The sequence below is a fragment of the Cibotium barometz genome, chromosome 28, assembly GCF_041138505.1.
Source record: "Cibotium barometz isolate CiBa-2024 chromosome 28, ASM4113850v1, whole genome shotgun sequence".
NCBI classification, from domain to species: domain Eukaryota; kingdom Viridiplantae; phylum Streptophyta; class Polypodiopsida; order Cyatheales; family Cibotiaceae; genus Cibotium; species Cibotium barometz.
The window spans coordinates 54,364,057-54,374,147 of NC_141073.1; the positions used below are offsets into that span (position 1 = coordinate 54,364,057).

General features: G+C 45.3%; 1 long non-coding RNA gene across 1 annotated transcript; it reads right to left on the minus strand.

Moving 5' to 3' along the window:
* Positions 1 to 4,048: 4,048 nt before the first annotated feature.
* On the minus strand, positions 4,049 to 5,259 carry LOC147622955 (uncharacterized). Its single transcript, XR_015269558.1, has 2 exons — positions 4,441 to 5,259; positions 4,049 to 4,329 (listed from the first exon to the last, which is right to left on the minus strand). It is a non-coding gene; the product is annotated as an uncharacterized LOC147622955 (long non-coding RNA).
* Between the last annotated feature and the right edge of the window lie 4,832 nt (positions 5,260 to 10,091).

The following is a 10,091-nucleotide window of genomic DNA, read 5'->3' on the forward strand; positions in this document are numbered from 1 at the left end:
ACTCGAAAGAAAAACTCATGCCTAAGGGTAAGGAAGCTAGATGGCTCTTGGACGCACTCTTTCTCTGTTCTCCAAGATGAATGCCAGAATTATTTCCAGAAATTATTCTCCGCTCCTAGTTCCCCATCAAATCAAATGACTGAGGCTAGGACTGAATTTCTCCAATATGTTTCTGGAATAGTGGAAATGGATGAAGCTCTTACCTTGGAGAGACCTTTTACTGACACAGAACTTGATAATGCATTGTTCCACCTCAGCAAATACAAGTCCCCTGGCTGGGATGGCCTTACGACGGTGGAATTTTATATTTCTTTTTGGGATGATTTGAAAGAAGTCCTCTTGCAAATGATCAATGTTGCTTGGCAAGAAAATCAGTTGCCGCACTCTTGGAAGCATGGCATAGTCAAACTTGTGCCCAAAAACATCTGTGTGACCATATGTCAGATTGGAGGCCTATTACTTTGATGCCTGCAGTTTACAAACTCATTACCAAAATGATTGTGCATAGGCTTCACAGGATACTGGATGCGGGACTTCATCCTCATCAGTATGGGTTTGTGCCGCGAAGACAAATCCATGACAATATATCCAATGCCTTGACTGCAATTGAATATGCTAAGTATTCGCATCAAGATGTGCTTATATTGCAGGTGGATATTGCTAAGGCATTTGACACTGTTCAATGGGATTTTATCTCTCAAATCATGACCAAGTTGGGCTTTTTTGGTCCCAAGATGGCAAATGCAGTTTACTGGCTTTATTCTGGCTCTACTTCTCAGTGCATTCTTGGGGGTCATTTGTCTCGGTCATGGACATTGGGTCGATCAGTTAGACAGGGCTGTCCTCTTAGTGCTCTCTTATATGCCATTGCGACCCATCCCCTTTTAATGTATCTTGATCATCTTACAAACACACGACAGATGACTGGTCTTAAAATCCCTGGAGCTGCATCTTTTTTGACACAAGCATATGCTGATGATTCCTTCTCTATGCCACAAAATTCTTCTCGGGAAGTTCAAATGCTTATGACCACTCTTTCATTGTATGGCTTGGCAGCGGGATTGCATGTCAATTTTGACAAATCTAAATTACTTCCCCTGAAACAATGTTACTGGCATTCTATTCTTTGGCCGGGTCAGGTGGTGCATTCCAAAGATGTAGTCAGGCATTTGGGATATCCCATAGGATGGCATATCACCAGGAAGCAGCAGCTAAAATGGATCTTCCAAAGACTTCAACATAAACTGGAATACTGGAAGATTTCTACTTGGCCTCTTCATGTCAGGCTCAGAATAGTACAGTCCATTGTAATGTCCTATGTCCAGTTCTATTTGCCTTTGCTGCATTGGTCCTCCAGGGATATTTCAGCCTTTATGTCTCAAGCTATGGAGATGTTATGGAGGACAAAAACTGATGTGAAAGCATTGAGACTGATGAAGATGGAAATGGTGTGCTCTCCTAGGATGCATGGTGGACTTAATGTCCTCAATATAAGATATCATGTACTTGCAAGGAAGGCGACTATGCTGCATACTTTTTTTCGCCAACAACAGCCATGGACTTGTATGCTAGCATCCATGTGTGTCAACATGAGGACTTGTGCTTATGGTCATTGGGAGGTTGTCATTGGGAGATTTGTAGGGAAGATATCTCGCTGTCCTTTCTCTACTGCTCTGATACTTGACTGGAAACAAGTACTTTCTAAGGTCAAATGGGCTCCTGATAATTGCTCGGGGACAAACTCAATGAGGAAAGAAAGTATTCATTGGAGTGCCATCTTAGACATTCCACTCGCTTTACAGGAACCTGTTCGGGCATACAATCTCATGAAATTGGGAATTAGATACATACATGATGTTGTAGATGATTAGGGCTATGTCTTATCTTTTCCTCAGGCCACCGCTTCCTATGCATTGGGAATGCATCATAGGTCTATATGGAAGAAAATTGCTGATTTATTACATCCTTTTCTACCTGTTCCTCCTATGGCTGACACAGACAGGCTTATGGATTGGCAATTGCAACCCTCTGCTACATGCACTCATCCTGTTCCTCTTCCCGCCTTAACCTCCATCAAAGCTTACAGGCTTCTTCAGCCTGCTCCATGGATTCAACAACATGCTAATTCTCTGTGGCATATAAGGAAGCCCCTCTCATGGTGGCGAAAGAATCTCGGGATGTTATGGAAATGTAAAATGCCATTGAAACAAAGACTTTTTCTTTGGAGATGTATGACAGGCACATTGTCAGTGGGGGTCACACTTGCTAAACGTCACATTGCACCATCCACATGTTTAAGATGTCAGGCTCCTTCAGAGACTGTTCTTCATTTGCTTTGGCACTGCCCGTGTTCTAGGATCCTCCTCAGGAGAATTTCAGATTATCTTCGGCTCCGTTTCCCGAGTCACAGATTTGGGAAACATTTCTGGCTCTTCGGCAGATTTATGAGGTCTGTATATGTATATGTATATCTATATACAATTATATGTATATCTATATACATGTATATGTATCAATCTATATACATGTATATGTATATATATATATCTATTTGTTTATATGTATATGCACGTGTATATATATGTATATATATATATGTATATACATATATATATGTACATATATATATGTACATATGTATACATATGTATATATGTATATGTATATGTATATGTATATGTATATGTATATGCGAGTGCACACACACATATATATATGTTAAATGAATGACTGATACAAATACATATATATACATACATGTATGTGTGAAAAATCCTAGAGTTTGTCTATTATGCTACCAGGAGATGGAACATTTACAAAGAGTACAATAGTGAAGGTTGCCGATGGTTGTGAGACTACATTAACAATTGCCACTCAATAGGTGGCTGGTTTTGGGTTGGAAAAGTTTTGAGAGAGAGAGAGAGAGAGAGAGAGAGAGAGAGAGAGTGTTCTATTAACATCTATGGAAGGTCTAAATGGCATACGACCATATATATAAATGAAGACCATGAAGGTCTTATGCCAAATCTTTGGTCCAAGAAAAGAAACATAGAACCAAAATGAACAAAAAGTCCTAGTGTTCCATCTGTTATGCCGGTAGAAGATGCAGTATGTACAACAATGCCAAATTGGAGGTCATCAGATATTGGTGAGACTACTATGTTAGCACCAGAGGTGCCATTCGACAAGCAAATGGTTTCGTGTTGCAAAAATTTTGAATGAGCGCTTTTCCTTCGCAAAAAAAGGAGGAGAGAGAAATGAAATGAAATGAAAAAGGGAGAGAGAGAGAGTTGTATTAACGTCTACAAAAGGCCAAAATGACCTATGAGACCAAAAGGTTACATCATCATGGGTACTAAAAATAAAAATCAAAGAAAGTAACAAGAGCTAAAATGTGAGATGAGAGAGAGAGAGAGAGAGAGAGAGAGAGAGAGAGAGAAATGAAATGTTAATATATATTAACGTCTTCAAAAGGCCAAAATGACCTATGAGAGCAAAGTTACAACCATGTGACATCTGATACACTATCTGGAAAAGAAAAGAAAGGACTGAAGGTAAGTATCTAGCCCTACAATACATAGAGAGAGAATGGATTCATGAATTTAACTCTTGTACATCACTTTTTGGACTTGGATAAGGCATGCTTATGGCATCAGCATCAACATCATCAAGTACCACGTTGCAATACTTGCAGAGATTCAGTTTTTTGTCTAATGCATTTGAAGAGTATGTTGGAAAATACGAAGGATTTCTTTTTTTTAATTCATTTGAGTACTTTTAACTATAAGCTTTCAAGTTAAGATCTTACATTCTAAGGGGATGCTTGTAGCTCAACTATCTGAGACTGTTTCCCTTCAAATCTCCTCCAAGTCCAGAGAACTTGTTTGTGTTTGTAAGGGCCTGCTTTCTATCTGGTTATTATTGCTTTGACTCAAAAACACCAAATGACTGGCAAAAGGCGTTAAGACTTGGAGCTTCTTTTGGGAAACTGAAGCTCAGGAAGAGGGAAGCAAGTGCATCAGCTTGCTTTTAGGGTGTGACTGCAGTGTTATTGTTGACCCCTGTACCTTAAATGTTAATATTTACATGACGGCCTGTATACATTCTCTCCAGGCACACTAGGACAAAGTAATCGAATTCTTAACCTCTTTTCTTTTGTTTTTGTTTTTTTTCAGGGCTGTTGGCAGCAGCATTAAGATCCTATGTTTTATCCAATAGGGGCTGTGTGAGACCATAGGTTGTTTTCAAGATGGACACTTTGTCTGGCTTGCTTGGAATCTTTTCCACCACTTGTGGATCCTCGGGAACACTCAAAGCATGCGTTTCATTCTATTTCAAAAAAAAGAGGAAGAGAAAAAAATTAGAAATTTTGTGACCTCTATAAAATAAAAGGCATAGTTGTCAAACTCTGTTTTTTTTGCTTGTAAAGGTCACACTCACAGTCGAGATACCAACATGTCGTCCTGCTGAACCATTGTTGTGCGGGGAAAACAACGATGATGCTGGTGCTGCTACAGAAAACCTTTATTTCTGGACTTGCATGTGCCAAGGTTAGTGCACTAAATAAGTAAGGAATAAACAGATGCATTTAAAAATGAAAAATAGAGGCCTCAATGTCTAATGTACCATGCAGACTTCCAACCCTATGCAACACGTGGTGCAGCTGAAGTGCTCTTGTAATTCCAGCTCAGCTATGCTGTAGACGGATTGGACTGCCCATGGAAAAGTGTGTGAGAGTTATCCCTTATGCAAGGGAATGTAACATGCCTCGGTGCATTTGTACAAAAAAGGGAGTTCCCCACTCATGAAGGTGTTAATAGCTCTTGCGTTGTTTCCTCTTTGTTGGCATTTAGTTCAGCTACAGGTCAAGTTATTTTTTTGGCAATCCTGCTGGGGATGTGTGAATTTCCATCATTCCCCCTCCCCAGATCCCATTTTGTGCTGCCTGTTTTTTTTTTGTTCTGTTTTTGTGTCATCCGCTTTGTACAGATCCCCTGATTGCCCCAACCATGTTGCTGCCCTACACTTTCCACACTGTTCTAGTTGTCTTACTTGTTTGGACAGATGGGTTATCTCTTTCTTGTACTAGGGTTTCTTGTTACTGCTGCTCCAAGGTTTTGTCTAACTAATCCAGGGGTTCACACACGACAATTAATGCAATTAAACACTTAAAATAAAGGCACTCAGTTTATCCACTCAAAAATCATATGCACACTTAAGAATTTCACAACATTGGGACTGGAATGCTGCCCCTCCCACCCCCCCCCCCCCCCCCCCCCCCCCCCCGCGGGCGGAATTTATGTGATATTACCAAGGAATATTTATATCTGTTACCAGCTTTGGGAGTGCTTAAGTCTTGCACCAGGTTATCCGGTTTACCAAGTACAATGGCCCATAAGATATCCACAAATCCAGTGATTGCAATAAATCCAAGAAATCCATACAACTTTCAAAAGTGCGCAATAGAGAAGGAGAGAGAGAGGCGTGTAACTCTGCTCTATATACACAAGAAAATCCTGAATACCGAATACAATGAGTGGGGGCCAAGGGGCCATTTTATATAGCCCCACATGAGCAGTCGGCCAGCAGTAAGGACAGCCAACAGCCTACTGATGGCCCACGACCTGCACCAGCTCCAGTCGGCCAGCCCCAGTGAGTCGGCCCTCACACGTGTGGAGTCGGCCAGCATTTGGACCAAGTCGGCCTGCTACAGAGAAGACTACTTGGGGGCAGCAGACTCAGTCGGCCACCATCTGGATCAGCCAGGAGCCAAAGAACAGCCTCCCACACCTGGTAAAAATATGGAGAGTGGGGAAAAATGAGAAAACACCTAACCCTAGGGAGCTGGAGTGCCGCCAGAGCAAAGCCTGAGATAGAGACTTCGTGAAGAGGTCCACCGCTGAACAGAACTCTAGCAAGATGTCATTAGCAACAATCTTTTCACGAACAAAATGCCTCTGAATGACCATGGGTTCCTCTAGTGGAAACCCAATCCTGCCAAGTAACCTCTGCAACCTCACCACCTCGCAAGCAGCACCACAAGCAGCCCGGTACTCTGCCTCTGTCGACGACAAGGCAATAGATGGCTGCCTCTTACTGCTCCATAAAATTGCTCCTAAGCCAAGGGAAAAACTGTAGCCTGATGTCAAGGTCCTCGTGTCTGGCTCTCCTCCCCAATCTGAGTCACTCCATCCGTGGAGTCCGACTCTATCCATCAATCCCCCTCTGTGTAAAAGAGTCCAAGATCCTTCGCATGCTGCAGAGACCACAAGATACGCAATCCTGCCTCCCAAAGAGTCCTCTCCAAACATGAGCTCAACAGCCTCATCAGGAAGCTCCCATCCAATCTGGTGTGCATCAACCAAATCAATGAACCATTCTGCTTCCCAGTCAAGGAGGCATCATACTGCTCACAAGGATCAACACCTGTTTACGGTGGGATGTCAAGTCCTGGAAACCTGCTGAAGACTACTCAATGCCTTTGGAAACTTGTAACCAACCCCCTCTGAATCTGGAACCACAAAAGCCTGGAGAATGTGCAACATCCACCTCCACCTGCAAGTAATCAACTGCCACCTGCCTGGCTTTCCAATAGGTCCCCGTGGAAAGAACTTCCTCAACTACACGAGTTTCTTTGTCCCGAATGCTACGAGACATCAGAGCATAGGTTACCTGTAAAGTTTCCTCTGACTGACGAACACAAGAACTACCAACATCAGTACTGGAAAGTTCTGGCCAACTGCTACCATCATTTGGCAAGCCATCCACCATCTGGTTTGGGAAAGCCTACACCTGCAGCGTATCCACACTTAAGTGGCCATTACCACACTACCACTCATCACAAAACTGAGGACCTGGGAGAGAAAGTGCTGAAAGTTTGTAAACTCCATTCTCCACTCCGCCTTCCCAAACTACCTGGCCTGTTGCCTTGTCCCGGAGAGCAATAAAATGCTCATCAAACTCCACCCGTATGCTAGTCTTGCAAACCTGATGCACTGACAAACAGATGAAAACCAAGTGATGGAACATACAACACTTGAGAGGAATGCTTCACCCCTCTGCCATCAGGAACTATCTCCAATCTGCCCTCACTGTGAACTGGGATGGTGGATGTTATCCCCAGTAAGAATGTGACCAGAATACCTGCAGAGAACCTGTAAATATGAACGGGAAGGAGTCATGTGCCTGGAAGCACCACTGGTCTAGAATCCACTCTCGAGTATCCGTAGTGGAGAGTCCTCCAACCACCTCCCTGCCCGAAGAAAATGAAACATCGGTGTCCATCACCTCCACGTGCACAAAAGCTGGAGTCTTCACGGTTGCTACTGAGGATTCTGCATCCTTCTCGGTGCTCCGCTTGGGACATTGCCTCCAATAGTGGCCTTTCTCGCCACAATCATTACAGGTCCTCTCTGCCTTTAGTTTCTCGCGGTCTGAGTCGGACTTCTTCTCAGAAGATTTCTCCGGTGAAGCCTTCCCTTTGCCCTTGTTGTTATGGCCTTTCGACCGTTGGCCAGTTAAGGCCTCCCAACCTCCGCCCTGTGGAGGGTTCGTGAATCTTTCCTCCTGGTCCAAGACCATGGGCACAAGCTCCTCCCATGTGATGGTGCTAAGCCTGCCGCTGGTAATCAAAGAAGAGTAGAATGCTGAGTACTGAGAGAGCAAATGCGACAGCAACGTTATGGCCATATCCTCCGATGATATCTCTTTCCCAGCTTGGAGAACTTCTTGCTGAAGAGCTTGCAGCTTGTTGATGTGCTCCCGCATCATCGATGACTTTGTAGGATTCATCACCCGCATCTGTACTTCCAAGGAGATCCTCTTCATGGGCGATACCCTGTTATAGAGAGAAGCCAAATGCTGCCATATACCTCTGGCCAGCGTCATATGCTTGATATGATTGATTACCTGCAGTGTGCAGTTGGAGGAAAATGAAAGAACGGCGGACCCTAGCATTGACACAATCCCACAACCGTGCCTGTGCCTCACGTTCCTTCTGAATCCAGGGTAACTCCCCTTCCTCTAACTCCGGCCGTGGAACCTCAACAACAATGAAATCAGCAAGGTCATAAGACTCCAAAACAGATTCCATCATTACCTTCCATATGCCGTAGTTGTTCCCGTCCAACTGACAGTCCACGGGGAACGTGGGGAGTGTCGGGATCTTCACATGCTTCTCAGCCATCTCAAGTAGATCTGCCATTGCGGGAGTGTAACTGAAAAGGGTGGGTGGGTGGGAAAAAAGAAGAACGTAAACCTACAAGTGGCTGTCCAGCAAATCAGCCCGCCTTCCTCTTGCTTCTCCTCTTCCCGAACGGTCCAGAACAGTCCACCAATCAGCAACAAAACAGTCCCCCTCTTGCTCACACAGTTCCCAAGATCTATCCAGAGCCTAGAGCTCTGATACCATGTCAAAAGTGCGCAATAGAGAAGGAGAGAGAGAGGCGTGTAACTCTGCTCTATATACACAAGAAAATCCCGAATACCGAATACAATGAGTGGGGGGCCAAGGGGCCATTTTAAATGGCCCCACATGAGCAGTCGGCCAGCAGTAAGGATAGCTGACAGCCTATTGATGGCCCACGACCTGCACCAGCTCCAGTCGGCCAGCCCCAGTGAGTCGGCCTTCACACGTGGAGTCGGCCAGCATCTGGACCAAGTCGGCCTGCTACAGAAGACTACTTGGGGGCAGCAAACTCAGTCGGCCACCATCTGGATCAGCCACGAGCCAAAAGAACAGCCTCCCACACCTGGTAAAAATAGGGAAAAATATGGAGAGTGGGGAAAAATGAGAAAACACCTAAATCGGGCGGGCACACCCACAACAGAGGCTCTGGTGTACATATACAGATAGGAGATGACTACTAACAACATAGGTCCTGTCTCCAATCTCCATGGTGATGTTGAGGTATGGGTGGGGCAGCCAATGCAGTACAACAAGTGTATCCGGCACCGCAGGTACAACCACCGAAACAACAAGTACAATCAACTAGTACATCTGGTACAATAGATACAATAGGTGCAACCAGAAAGTACAGGAGGTACACGGTACCGTCCAATAGAAGGGTACACGCAAAAGGTGCGGAGGGTACAATTGCAGCTCGGGTGCAGGTGCAGGTACAGTCAGCAAAGATGGTGAAATCATCTCTATACAGATCTAGTACGGTCCTGTATGCAGAGCAGCGTGGAGTTCCGTGCTGTTGTAAGGACAGCAGCATGGAAGGTAAGAAAGAAGAGCTGGAGCACCCCCCACGGGCCCCCCTATTCGAACACCTGCTGTCGCCATCACTTCAGCGCCCTGGACAGGTGCTTTCAGCTTTCGGGCAGTCTCCCTTAAGGCAAGTTTCGGCAACTTCCAGTCTTCGAACATCCAGGACGACTCCATGGCAGCCGGTCTGTCATTCCCCACTGAGGCTGCCATCCCTTGGCCTTCTTTCTCAGAAGCGGACCTCTAGCTCCTCACTTCGACAGTCACATCTCTAGAGGCCTCCACCTTGGTCTGCAAAGATTGTGGGTAGCTACCTGGCACGTCGACAGCTCAAGGATCTGTTATAGGCAAGCCTGGAAAGATCACTGATATTCATCCCTTGGGGCATGGTTACTACCAGGTTGAGTTTGATTCACCTGTAGCATCGGACAGAGTCATGCAGCGGAGCCCCCTCCCACTGCATACAGCCCAGGCCTTCTTTGCAAGGTGGTAGCACGGCTTTGACCCAGCATCTGACCCTCTAACTGGCGTCTCCGGTTTTCCCATGACAGTTTGCTTTCCAGGTCTCAAGAAGGAATATCTTCCTCTCCTCCTGGTAATAAGTGGTGTTATTGGGAGAGTGATGGAATCTCCCCCCCCCCCCCCCCCCCCCCCTCAACTGCTTCAGTTCTAACTCAGACCGCTGGGATTCCATCCCTTCATATTTGCATAGCCTCTCCAGAGTCAGTTTCCTCATGCCATATCGCTTCCTTGCCTCCGGGGAGATCCTATTTTGTAGAGAGTTGAGTACTCCAGCCAATGCTTGCAGATGGGACACCTTGCTAGAGCTTGTCCTTGCTGTCAGTCCAGGAAGGCTGCCTCCAGTTGTCCCCTCCTGTTCCCA